The following is a 14588-nucleotide window of genomic DNA, read 5'->3' on the forward strand; positions in this document are numbered from 1 at the left end:
TATATCTTTCTTTTTCTTTTCTTTCAAACTATTCGCCATTTCCCGCATTAGCAAGGTAGCGTTGAGAACAGAGGACTGGGCCTTTGAGGGAATATCCTCACCTGGCCCCCTTCTCTGTTCCTTCTTTTGGAAAAAAAAAAAATAAAAAAACAAGAGGGGAGGATTTCCAAGGTGGCGGTAGTCACTGGCAGTTGAGTCTCGTCTGTGTACTGTGTGACATGGGATGCGTGTTGGGTTACCGAGGCGATTATTTCAGTTTCCGTGGTGCATTACTTGACTTTTCCACACTCGATACATGTTGGGTTACCAAGGCGATTATTTCAGTTTCCTTGGTGAATTAATTCACTCTTCCACACTCGATACATTTTCGTGGCGTCATTATTTGATACTGTCTCTTTATGTTCTTGGTTGAGCACCGTAAATAGTAAATTTTGCACTTGGCTTCGTCGTATATGGGATCTACTATACAGGCGATCTCATGCGCTCTAAGAGTTTAACCATTTAATATCTATAATTTAACCTACAGCTACACTCATGATACATGCCACAGACGATTTTACGCACTAATTCACTTACATGATTGTTACAATATGATAATTTGCTTACTAGCTGAACAATCTTACAAGAGTACCCAATAATTGGCTCTCTCCCCCCATGCCACCCGAGTGATGGCGGGTTTAGTGGAGAGAGGAGGGGGATGGATAAACCTCCCTCATACCACACTTCCTCCGTGGAGTTGCCACAGCCTTCCCCCATATAGTTGCTGTAGTGATAATGTTTACCATATACTTACCTGTGAGTTACAACATTCCCGACAAATATGACAAATAGCACCTATACGTCAGTAATACTAAAGTATCGTACAGGCTAGACAAATATTGGACAACACTGGCTACGATCCAGAGGTCCCTTGTTTATTTGCTAGTGTGTGTGGTTGTTTTAGTGATTCCATGGCACCTTATCTCTCTGTCCGATAGGGGCATGGCTACGCGATAAGTTACGTACACAAACAGATATCTCCTCGTCCTACCCTATCCCCTTTTACACACACACAAACACACACACACACAAGAAACCATACAGTTAATGCATACTTCACGCAGGGGCTTATCGCTGTGAGAAACCGCCTCCCCTCCAAGTTATGTGGGATTCATCAAACTCACTAACGGTAGTTATTTGTATACTCTGACAATTATTCTCACTCCCTTTAGTCCTTCAAAATGAAGATGATAAATGTATATTTAAGTAGATTTTACTGTTTACTGTCACCAATGAAATGACATTTTCTCTAAGTTCCTTAATACATTGACATAAGGTTTACAGTTACGAAATTTTCTGGATCTACAGATAATGATGATAATTATGATAATAATTAAACAGCACTCCCTTCATTGTTGCTATTAGTTATTTTATGTTATCTTAATAGACAGCCAGTACAACAGCTGTTTTTCATTTTACGAGAATTCGACCAGTATTCTAAACTACAGTAATGTTGAAGTGATCATGATTATTGACTTTCTTTTCTCAATAGAAATGGAAGATCTAGAATATTTTGTATATATAGAAAAATTATGTAATTTTGACAGATCACCTTTGTTTTGAGCTTTTCACATTCAGTTGGCGATGGAGCGACTTCTACCTCTTATCTTATCAATAGTGTTGTTCATCAGGGTTTTTTCTTGTAGCCTATTCTCTTCTCCTCGTAAAATATTTTTGTCTTGCACTTTTAACCCTATTGATTCAAGATGAAGATTCCACTTTACTTACCCCAACTCCCTTTTACTCCCCTCGTTCCTGTAGTGTTCGTTCACTTTCTGGCATTGATCATCTTTTCTCTTATTTCGGACATAGGCAGCATCTGTGATTAGAAAGGTTACATTTAAAACTGTAAAACGCAGTTACTTCTTATATCTCTTAACAATCTTATGTTTCCCTCTGTTCAATCCCATAACACCACAGTTCAACCCTGTAATAGCATAAATATGCTAGGCATAGCAATAGCCTTCAGTCTGTCCTGGAAACTCTTCCATAAGCAACATCACAAAATTTGCTTCCCAAAACCTGGGAGTGTTTTATTGATGCCGTAAAAAAAAAAAAAAAAAAAAGCCCTCCTCGATATCTCTCCTGGATCGCTTCTCTTTAGCCTTCCCTTTCCATCTGCCGCAATACTGGTGTTTTCTCTTTATTCTGTAGGTATTACCTTGACTGTTGTTCTCATGAGCTATCAGCATGTCTCCCCGCCACCAAAGTTTGAACCCATGGCAAGCGTGTGGCAGCTGCTTGCCACAGTTTGTATGTAGAGATCGGCCACTCGAGGATTGGCTAAGCTGTGGAATTATCTTTCTTCTTTTCTCTTTTCCTTTTCACATGACTTTGCTTCCCTTGTAAAGTTACAATCTCCTACGGAACCCTGATTAATCTTTTTTTTTTTCAGTCATCCGAAATGGCCTTGATTGGGGCATGTTTAGCTAGTGCATTGACTAAATGTTTGTTAACGGCTGACCTCACGTTACACCAAGCTCATCACTTGCATTTTCCTACCTAGGAAGATCATTCTCTGTCCTGATTCGAACCCAGTCCATTTTCCTTAGGAAATATAAACTTATAATGTTTTCAGTTTTTGAAAACCAATGAGGCATTTATTTTCTGATAAAACAAATGATTTGACATAACCCTACCACATTGAAGCAAGGGCAATTGGGCTGAAGAAACTCTTCCTTGCCCCTTAAAGTAAAAATAATTTCCCTTTTCTTTGTAATGGAGCTCTATTTTCTTCAATGTATTTTCCATCAGTCGTCCTATAATTTCAAACTATTCATACGTTGTCTATGACTCTGTCCCCAGTTGTCGGTAAGCAACATAAATGAACGATTTGTGTCAGCGCACATTTTGCGTTACACCGTAAAGAATAAGTACTAACAAGGACAAGAACGTAGGGTAATTCAGTGTGAATAACGTCTCGTAACTTGAAGGAAGGGCAGATGTTGAATAGTGTAGTAGCTAGATGAGATACTGTTTGTTTTAGAGCTGATCAACTTATAAAGTGCATATGTAGCTCATAAGCTGGTCAACAAATAGAGTCAGAATAGTAAAAGGATATATTCAACATCTAACAGGTCATGTAAGATAAGCTTGTTTACAATCTACTGTTTACATATTTCAAAATACGTTATCTAAAGAGAGTAAGTTTTATCTCTGTGATCCGTTATTGAATGCCATCTCAATGGTTCGTTATGCAATGTCCATGGTATTGATCACAGTCGCTAACTTCTAACCATACAGTAATTATATTACTATTGTGTCACCGCCATTGACAATTCGAAGCATGTAGAGCGAACCATGATATAGTCAGGTAATATTCATAGAAAGAATTACACTAATACATCTTCCGTTATTAAGATGAAAAGTAGATAGAAACTTTAGAGGTATTGCAATGGTATAAGCAGTAATATTAAATCACTATGCCTTAGAAGCAATGCTAGATTACCGAACTACAGTGATGGGGAGTGCGGACAAACTTAACCGTTTCCACATTTAGTCCATTTAAAGCATCAATGTGGGTAGCTTTTCAAATGCATGAAACTATATTTTTCTTTTTAGAGAGAGGAAAAAAGAATACTAAGGCCCTTAAACATTAGTAATGTTTAATCGGACTCATTCAAACTTTTACTACGGACTCCTGAAAAAGATTACATTTCACTCGACTCGAAACTGTTTCGAGTCTAGGGTTTCCATTTCATACCTGGATACAGGCTCGAAACATTTCATCAGTTGCACTCAAGGCATAGTATGAGTAGGTGTTAAAAGCATCGTAGCGAGTGTCGGTGATCGTGTCGTATCTTGGACATCAAGGATTCATAGTGCGCAAAGAAACTAATAAGATTCTCAAGTCACATAACGATCAACACAAGAATTGGATAAGTTCGCCAGCAATTTCGAGATATCAGAGGAGTTCGCTTTCCAACCTCCTCCGTCGACAGCTGCGTAACCCTAACATGTAACATATTTTTACCCCCGGCATGACGCTTATGACCTGTAGGTCTTTTCCTGTGTGACCTGCGCCATGCCCCTTCCACATGTGTTCCCTTTTACTAAGCCCCTTCCTCCCGTGTGATCTGCACCTGGTTTCTCCATTTCGTATGACGTGCATCAAGCCCTCCCTCCCATTGAACCTGCGCTACACCACTCCCCGTATAACCTACATCAGGTCTTTTCCTTTTCTGTAACATGCATCAGATCCCTCCCTCCCGTGTGGCATACACATGTTCCCTCGCGTATGACCATCACACGTTCTTACCCGTGTAACCTTCACTATGCTTCTCGTTGTCACCAAGCCCCACACGTGTGGCTTGCACCGGACCCTCCCTCCCAAGTGACTTGCATGTCTCCTACTGTGTGACCTGCATCAGGCCTTTCCTCGCACGTGACTTGCACGGGACTCTCCCTCCCTTGCGTATGCTTGTAGAATAAATTACACCGTCCACCGTAATTTAGAAGAGGACAAGACAACGCGCATGTCCGCACACATTTCTGGAGGAATTAGGAGATAAATTACTTTGTGTCTTTATTCATATTAGCAACAGTTTCCTACAAATGTGATGGAAACCTGTGATCGCTTGAATGATTAAGTTCGCTAATTATGCGCAGTGAAATTGAATTATAACTGACGATTATATCGTCACAGAACACTTTCTGGTCGCTGGTGAGCGGTTGTAAAGAGGAGGTAATTTGCTAAACTAGAAAAGCGCTTGAGTAAGGATCCAAAAGATGTCTAGATATCAAAGAAATTAATGGATGGTCGTTCGCCCGGGATGTTGGGCGCTACGCTAGGAGGTACCGAGTGAGTAAACATTGGCGTGGCTGCGCGAGTGCATAAGCTGTGGTGTTTACTGCCACACCATCATCCCATGTTGGCGTCCACCACACCTCCTACTTCTCCAGTGATTCCCTGAGGTGTGTATTCTTAGCTTGGCATTGATTCCCCATAGTCGCCTAGGGCGTTGGGATGCCATTTTACAAGAACATCACTTCACCTCGTAACCTAAATGAAAATTGTGTTCCCGCTGGTGAAACTGGACGCTCTCCTCCCTTACTACCCTCGCCTTCTGCCGAGGTCCAGCCAGAGGATCTTGCCGAAGATGCAGATGAAACTGATAATGATGCTAGGCACGCCTGCCGTCCTTCGCTGGCGTCTCCAGAGCCTCTTCCCGACGCAGCCACACCCACCCAGACTTTGTCAGGATTGGTTACCGCCCAACGGCGGTGTGTGACGCGCGGCCGCCTCAGGAGGGTGACGAGGCGACTCAGTGGGGTGGGGCCACCTCGCCTCCACCAGAGGGGAAGGCTTGGTCCTCCCAGGCATGAGTTACGCCTGTCCTCAGGCCAGTGTAAGCATGATCCAGCCTCCCCCAAGATACTTGTTGTTCGGTTACAGAAACAACGTATGAAATTATTTATTTTTTGTGATGAACTTATATCTAAATCTTGTGATATACTGAACATTTGCAGGTCAGGGGCGGCTCCCCAGCGGCATACGTCGCCTGAGGCTGGAGGAGCAGCGTTTTGCCCGTCTTGCCTCCGACTACGAGGAGGTTTGTCACTGTCTTGACCCTACTAAACCAGTCCTGATTACCTTAGATACTATAATCATGATTTTATAAGATAAAGGTGTACCTTCTCTGTACAACTTGAGGTAGATCTGGAGCAATATTTAATGAATTTTATTCGTAATATTTCAGACTGGTCGTCTTTAGATTACTCGTGCGTAATTTTCTTCCTCATTATTGTCCGTCATGCTTTTCTGATCTCGGCATATTAGCCTAAGTGAGCGTCGTACCACATACTGTACTCCTTGGATACCTGCCACTGCCTAGGAAGTGGTGAAGTAGTAGTATGCAGGCTGCACACCCGAAAGGCAATTGCTCTTACTAAGCATGAGAGGAAACATTTCGTTACTCTCCATCTGCTACGTTTTTGCTACATTGAAGTGGACCATTTAGAATGTGTTTAACACCACTTTCCAAATTTTTAGTCGGTGGTCAAAACACGTATATTAAGAACCAATATACTATGAGCCCAAAGCTGTGACTTCCTTCGTTGGAAGTGATTTGAATCAGGGATAAGTTAACGTTAGCTGTCAGTTCAAACTCGCATACTGAGTCGAAGTCTGGTAAAGTTTGTATCCTTAAAAAATTGTCACTTGCTCGCAAGTCTAGAGTTTTGAGTCACAATACTTTCGTACAACACACGGTCTGGAACAGGGCTGTAGAACTCACCGTAAACACACAAACAGTAATCGCAAGTCACAGAAATGTGTGCTTCATTCATCATGAAACTACCTTGATCTTAAAGTTGTATTCTGTTTATGATTGTAAGAAATTTTGACGAACGTCCAGGGACGAGCAGTCTCTCCAGACGTGACAGGAGCAACCACCACTATAGTTGTTTTATTCTGCTGGTCCTACTTCGTTATAAGTGTAACACTTTACTCCAGCGCTCCTAGTGTTACGTACTGATGGATGGTAATTATTACTGTTCGCACCACCTTTCGGCCTTATGAATGTGTTAAAAGTTACAGTATGACAAAATGAGAAGGTAAGATATCCATTTTAGCTCCGCATCGGAACTAGCTTCGAGAAATGGCTATTTTATGTTATTAGTTTGTTATACGATTCGTTGTGATTACATGAATACCACCGAAGCATGATTTTGAGCACTGTGTCTTAATGTTCGACATTAATTAAGGCGACATTTGTAATCCGAAAAAAAACATGGTGTTAATTGAAATTAGGCATGCACATGTAAAAGTCATCAGACCCTTAAAAAAAAAAAAAACTACTCAACTTCTCTGGAATATTAATAAACAACTTATTTTGCAAATTTATGGTCTAAATATTAGTCACTCATGACAATGAACCCCCAACACGGCCCCGGATGGCAGTAAACAGGACACAGAGAGCAAGTCATGCGTTCCTGAGCAACACACGAATATTGCAATATTTTTACTCTCACCCTGGCTACCACACGAGGTTACTGGAGGATTTTTATGGGATCTGCTGATATTTTAGAGGAGTACTACATAATTATACGGTGATAAACCTCATAATTTCGATCTGTGAGATATTAGCTCAAAATTATGCTCTGCATATGCTTCTGCAATCACAACGAACTATATAAAGCACTTAAAACGAAGCCATTTCCCAAAGCAAGTTTCAGTGAGGAGATACAATAGAGTTGGAAGCAGAGGGTAAGGCACATCTTCACTGTAAACATTCAGTCATTTGGATTCTGGCTGTCGATGGTGACACAAGGACAAGTCTCTGTGTCGAGAATTCCAAAGCCCCCCATCACCTTGTCCTCTCCCCGAGCCTACCTTTAACCTGTCCTCCTCCCAGCCTATCCTAACCCTGCCCCACTCAAGCCCACCCTAACCCTGCCCCCCTCAAGCTCACCCTTACCCTGCCCCTTTCAAGCCCACCCTAACCCTGCTATACTCAAGCCCACCCTAACCCTGCTATACTCAAGCCCACCCTAACCCTGCCCCACTCAAGCCCACCCTAACCCTGCCCCACTCAAGCCCACCCTAACCCTGCCCCACTCCAGCCCACCCTAACCCTGCCCCACTCAAGCCCACCCTAACCCTGCCCCACTCAAGCCCACCCTAACCCTGCCCCACTCAAGCCCACCCTAACCCTGCCCCACTCAAGCCCACCCTAACCCTGCCCCACTCAAGCCCACCCTAACCCTGCCCCACTCAAGCCCACCCTAACCCTGCCCCACTCAAGCCCACCCTAACCCTGCCCCACTCAAGCCCACCCTAACCCTGCCCCACTCAAGCCCACCCTAACCCTGCCCCACTCAAGCCCACCCTAACCCTGCCCCACTCAAGCCCACCCTAACCCTGCCCCACTCAAGCCCACCCTAACCCTGCCCCACTCAAGCCCACCCTAACCCTGCCCCACTCAAGCCCACCCTAACCCTGCCCCACTCAAGCCCACCCTAACCCTGCCCCACTCAAGCCCACCCTAACCCTGCCCCACTCAAGCCCACCCTAACCCTGCCCCACTCAAGCCCACCCTAACCCTGCCCCACTCAAGCCCACCCTAACCCTGCCCCACTCAAGCCCACCCTAACCCTGCCCCACTCAAGCCCACCCTAACCCTGCCCCACTCAAGCCCACCCTAACCCTGCCCCACTCAAGCCCACCCTAACCCTGCCCCACTCAAGCCCACCCTAACCCTGCCCCACTCAAGCCCACCCTAACCCTGCCCCACTCAAGCCCACCCTAACCCTGCCCCACTCAAGCCCACCCTAACCCTGCCCCACTCAAGCCCACCCTAACCCTGCCCCACTCAAGCCCACCCTAACCCTGCCCCACTCAAGCCCACCCTAACCCTGCCCCACTCAAGCCCACCCTAACCCTGCCCCACTCAAGCCCACCCTAACCCTGCCCCACTCAAGCCCACCCTAACCCTGCCCCACTCAAGCCCACCCTAACCCTGCCCCACTCAAGCCCACCCTAACCCTGCCCCACTCAAGCCCACCCTAACCCTGCCCCACTCAAGCCCACCCTAACCCTGCCCCACTCAAGCCCACCCTAACCCTGCCCCACTCAAGCCCACCCTAACCCTGCCCCACTCAAGCCCACCCTAACCCTGCCCCACTCAAGCCCACCCTAACCCTGCCCCACTCAAGCCCACCCTAACCCTGCCCCACTCAAGCCCACCCTAACCCTGCCCCACTCAAGCCCACCCTAACCCTGCCCCACTCAAGCCCACCCTAACCCTGCCCCACTCAAGCCCACCCTAACCCTGCCCCACTCAAGCCCACCCTAACCCTGCCCCACTCAAGCCCACCCTAACCCTGCCCCACTCAAGCCCACCCTAACCCTGCCCCACTCAAGCCCACCCTAACCCTGCCCCACTCAAGCCCACCCTAACCCTGCCCCACTCAAGCCCACCCTAACCCTGCCCCACTCAAGCCCACCCTAACCCTGCCCCACTCAAGCCCACCCTAACCCTGCCCCACTCAAGCCCACCCTAACCCTGCCCCACTCAAGCCCACCCTAACCCTGCCCCACTCAAGCCCACCCTAACCCTGCCCCACTCAAGCCCACCCTAACCCTGCCCCACTCAAGCCCACCCTAACCCTGCCCCACTCAAGCCCACCCTAACCCTGCCCCACTCAAGCCCACCCTAACCCTGCCCCACTCAAGCCCACCCTAACCCTGCCCCACTCAAGCCCACCCTAACCCTGCCCCACTCAAGCCCACCCTAACCCTGCCCCACTCAAGCCCACCCTAACCCTGCCCCACTCAAGCCCACCCTAACCCTGCCCCACTCAAGCCCACCCTAACCCTGCCCCACTCAAGCCCACCCTAACCCTGCCCCACTCAAGCCCACCCTAACCCTGCCCCACTCAAGCCCACCCTAACCCTGCCCCACTCAAGCCCACCCTAACCCTGCCCCACTCAAGCCCACCCTAACCCTGCCCCACTCAAGCCCACCCTAACCCTGCCCCACTCAAGCCCACCCTAACCCTGCCCCACTCAAGCCCACCCTAACCCTGCCCCACTCAAGCCCACCCTAACCCTGCCCCACTCAAGCCCACCCTAACCCTGCCCCACTCAAGCCCACCCTAACCCTGCCCCACTCAAGCCCACCCTAACCCTGCCCCACTCAAGCCCACCCTAACCCTGCCCCACTCAAGCCCACCCTAACCCTGCCCCACTCAAGCCCACCCTAACCCTGCCCCACTCAAGCCCACCCTAACCCTGCCCCACTCAAGCCCACCCTAACCCTGCCCCACTCAAGCCCACCCTAACCCTGCCCCACTCAAGCCCACCCTAACCCTGCCCCACTCAAGCCCACCCTAACCCTGCCCCACTCAAGCCCACCCTAACCCTGCCCCACTCAAGCCCACCCTAACCCTGCCCCACTCAAGCCCACCCTAACCCTGCCCCACTCAAGCCCACCCTAACCCTGCCCCACTCAAGCCCACCCTAACCCTGCCCCACTCAAGCCCACCCTAACCCTGCCCCACTCAAGCCCACCCTAACCCTGCCCCACTCAAGCCCACCCTAACCCTGCCCCACTCAAGCCCACCCTAACCCTGCCCCACTCAAGCCCACCCTAACCCTGCCCCACTCAAGCCCACCCTAACCCTGCCCCACTCAAGCCCACCCTAACCCTGCCCCACTCAAGCCCACCCTAACCCTGCCCCACTCAAGCCCACCCTAACCCTGCCCCACTCAAGCCCACCCTAACCCTGCCCCACTCAAGCCCACCCTAACCCTGCCCCACTCAAGCCCACCCTAACCCTGCCCCACTCAAGCCCACCCTAACCCTGCCCCACTCAAGCCCACCCTAACCCTGCCCCACTCAAGCCCACCCTAACCCTGCCCCACTCAAGCCCACCCTAACCCTGCCCCACTCAAGCCCACCCTAACCCTGCCCCACTCAAGCCCACCCTAACCCTGCCCCACTCAAGCCCACCCTAACCCTGCCCCACTCAAGCCCACCCTAACCCTGCCCCACTCAAGCCCACCCTAACCCTGCCCCACTCAAGCCCACCCTAACCCTGCCCCACTCAAGCCCACCCTAACCCTGCCCCACTCAAGCCCACCCTAACCCTGCCCCACTCAAGCCCACCCTAACCCTGCCCCACTCAAGCCCACCCTAACCCTGCCCCACTCAAGCCCACCCTAACCCTGCCCCACTCAAGCCCACCCTAACCCTGCCCCACTCAAGCCCACCCTAACCCTGCCCCACTCAAGCCCACCCTAACCCTGCCCCACTCAAGCCCACCCTAACCCTGCCCCACTCAAGCCCACCCTAACCCTGCCCCACTCAAGCCCACCCTAACCCTGCCCCACTCAAGCCCACCCTAACCCTGCCCCACTCAAGCCCACCCTAACCCTGCCCCACTCAAGCCCACCCTAACCCTGCCCCACTCAAGCCCACCCTAACCCTGCCCCACTCAAGCCCACCCTAACCCTGCCCCACTCAAGCCCACCCTAACCCTGCCCCACTCAAGCCCACCCTAACCCTGCCCCACTCAAGCCCACCCTAACCCTGCCCCACTCAAGCCCACCCTAACCCTGCCCCACTCAAGCCCACCCTAACCCTGCCCCACTCAAGCCCACCCTAACCCTGCCCCACTCAAGCCCACCCTAACCCTGCCCCACTCAAGCCCACCCTAACCCTGCCCCACTCAAGCCCACCCTAACCCTGCCCCACTCAAGCCCACCCTAACCCTGCCCCACTCAAGCCCACCCTAACCCTGCCCCACTCAAGCCCACCCTAACCCTGCCCCACTCAAGCCCACCCTAACCCTGCCCCACTCAAGCCCACCCTAACCCTGCCCCACTCAAGCCCACCCTAACCCTGCCCCACTCAAGCCCACCCTAACCCTGCCCCACTCAAGCCCACCCTAACCCTGCCCCACTCAAGCCCACCCTAACCCTGCCCCACTCAAGCCCACCCTAACCCTGCCCCACTCAAGCCCACCCTAACCCTGCCCCACTCAAGCCCACCCTAACCCTGCCCCACTCAAGCCCACCCTAACCCTGCCCCACTCAAGCCCACCCTAACCCTGCCCCACTCAAGCCCACCCTAACCCTGCCCCACTCAAGCCCACCCTAACCCTGCCCCACTCAAGCCCACCCTAACCCTGCCCCACTCAAGCCCACCCTAACCCTGCCCCACTCAAGCCCACCCTAACCCTGCCCCACTCAAGCCCACCCTAACCCTGCCCCACTCAAGCCCACCCTAACCCTGCCCCACTCAAGCCCACCCTAACCCTGCCCCACTCAAGCCCACCCTAACCCTGCCCCACTCAAGCCCACCCTAACCCTGCCCCACTCAAGCCCACCCTAACCCTGCCCCACTCAAGCCCACCCTAACCCTGCCCCACTCAAGCCCACCCTAACCCTGCCCCACTCAAGCCCACCCTAACCCTGCCCCACTCAAGCCCACCCTAACCCTGCCCCACTCAAGCCCACCCTAACCCTGCCCCACTCAAGCCCACCCTAACCCTGCCCCACTCAAGCCCACCCTAACCCTGCCCCACTCAAGCCCACCCTAACCCTGCCCCACTCAAGCCCACCCTAACCCTGCCCCACTCAAGCCCACCCTAACCCTGCCCCACTCAAGCCCACCCTAACCCTGCCCCACTCAAGCCCACCCTAACCCTGCCCCACTCAAGCCCACCCTAACCCTGCCCCACTCAAGCCCACCCTAACCCTGCCCCACTCAAGCCCACCCTAACCCTGCCCCACTCAAGCCCACCCTAACCCTGCCCCACTCAAGCCCACCCTAACCCTGCCCCACTCAAGCCCACCCTAACCCTGCCCCACTCAAGCCCACCCTAACCCTGCCCCACTCAAGCCCACCCTAACCCTGCCCCACTCAAGCCCACCCTAACCCTGCCCCACTCAAGCCCACCCTAACCCTGCCCCACTCAAGCCCACCCTAACCCTGCCCCACTCAAGCCCACCCTAACCCTGCCCCACTCAAGCCCACCCTAACCCTGCCCCACTCAAGCCCACCCTAACCCTGCCCCACTCAAGCCCACCCTAACCCTGCCCCACTCAAGCCCACCCTAACCCTGCCCCACTCAAGCCCACCCTAACCCTGCCCCACTCAAGCCCACCCTAACCCTGCCCCACTCAAGCCCACCCTAACCCTGCCCCACTCAAGCCCACCCTAACCCTGCCCCACTCAAGCCCACCCTAACCCTGCCCCACTCAAGCCCACCCTAACCCTGCCCCACTCAAGCCCACCCTAACCCTGCCCCACTCAAGCCCACCCTAACCCTGCCCCACTCAAGCCCACCCTAACCCTGCCCCACTCAAGCCCACCCTAACCCTGCCCCACTCAAGCCCACCCTAACCCTGCCCCACTCAAGCCCACCCTAACCCTGCCCCACTCAAGCCCACCCTAACCCTGCCCCACTCAAGCCCACCCTAACCCTGCCCCACTCAAGCCCACCCTAACCCTGCCCCACTCAAGCCCACCCTAACCCTGCCCCACTCAAGCCCACCCTAACCCTGCCCCACTCAAGCCCACCCTAACCCTGCCCCACTCAAGCCCACCCTAACCCTGCCCCACTCAAGCCCACCCTAACCCTGCCCCACTCAAGCCCACCCTAACCCTGCCCCACTCAAGCCCACCCTAACCCTGCCCCACTCAAGCCCACCCTAACCCTGCCCCACTCAAGCCCACCCTAACCCTGCCCCACTCAAGCCCACCCTAACCCTGCCCCACTCAAGCCCACCCTAACCCTGCCCCACTCAAGCCCACCCTAACCCTGCCCCACTCAAGCCCACCCTAACCCTGCCCCACTCAAGCCCACCCTAACCCTGCCCCACTCAAGCCCACCCTAACCCTGCCCCACTCAAGCCCACCCTAACCCTGCCCCACTCAAGCCCACCCTAACCCTGCCCCACTCAAGCCCACCCTAACCCTGCCCCACTCAAGCCCACCCTAACCCTGCCCCACTCAAGCCCACCCTAACCCTGCCCCACTCAAGCCCACCCTAACCCTGCCCCACTCAAGCCCACCCTAACCCTGCCCCACTCAAGCCCACCCTAACCCTGCCCCACTCAAGCCCACCCTAACCCTGCCCCACTCAAGCCCACCCTAACCCTGCCCCACTCAAGCCCACCCTAACCCTGCCCCACTCAAGCCCACCCTAACCCTGCCCCACTCAAGCCCACCCTAACCCTGCCCCACTCAAGCCCACCCTAACCCTGCCCCACTCAAGCCCACCCTAACCCTGCCCCACTCAAGCCCACCCTAACCCTGCCCCACTCAAGCCCACCCTAACCCTGCCCCACTCAAGCCCACCCTAACCCTGCCCCACTCAAGCCCACCCTAACCCTGCCCCACTCAAGCCCACCCTAACCCTGCCCCACTCAAGCCCACCCTAACCCTGCCCCACTCAAGCCCACCCTAACCCTGCCCCACTCAAGCCCACCCTAACCCTGCCCCACTCAAGCCCACCCTAACCCTGCCCCACTCAAGCCCACCCTAACCCTGAAATGAAAGTGTTAGAATATTTCATATATAGATAGATTTCCGTATTCTAATGCAAAATGTATTTGAAAAGATAATTTGGAATTTAGAATAGATAATCTTGGTTTGGAATTCAGAATAGATCATCTTTAGAAAGTATAGAATATATTATTATTAGAAAGACATTTTAGATAGTATGAAAAGATAGTAGTGCAGATATTAGGTAAAGACAAGAGTCCAGATATCAGTTAAAAATAGTTTAGATAGTATGGAAAGATAGCAGTATAGATATCATGTAAAGATAGTAGTACAGATATCAAGTAAAGATAGTTTAGAGCATGGAATGAAAGCAGTACAGATATCAGGTAAAGATAATTTAGATAGTATGGAAAGATAGTAGTACAGATATCAGGTAAGATAGATAGTAGTATAGATATCAGGTAAAGATAGCAGTACAGATATCAGGTAAAGATGATTTAGATAGTATGGAAAGATAGTAGTACTGATATCAGGTAAAGATAGATAGGAGTATAGATATCAGGTAAAGATAGATAGGAGAATAGATATCAGGTA

At 51.8% G+C, this 14588-nt stretch overlaps 1 protein-coding gene across 1 annotated transcript in view; it reads left to right on the forward strand.

The window, feature by feature from the left end:
* The window catches only part of LOC139759441 (uncharacterized), a 64852-nt gene that overhangs the window by 24245 nt on the left and 26019 nt on the right, over positions 1-14588 (forward strand). The gene's annotated exons all lie outside the window — the stretch shown is intronic.

The sequence above is a fragment of the Panulirus ornatus genome, chromosome 33 (assembly GCF_036320965.1).
Source record: "Panulirus ornatus isolate Po-2019 chromosome 33, ASM3632096v1, whole genome shotgun sequence".
In the NCBI taxonomy this organism is placed as follows: domain Eukaryota; kingdom Metazoa; phylum Arthropoda; class Malacostraca; order Decapoda; family Palinuridae; genus Panulirus; species Panulirus ornatus.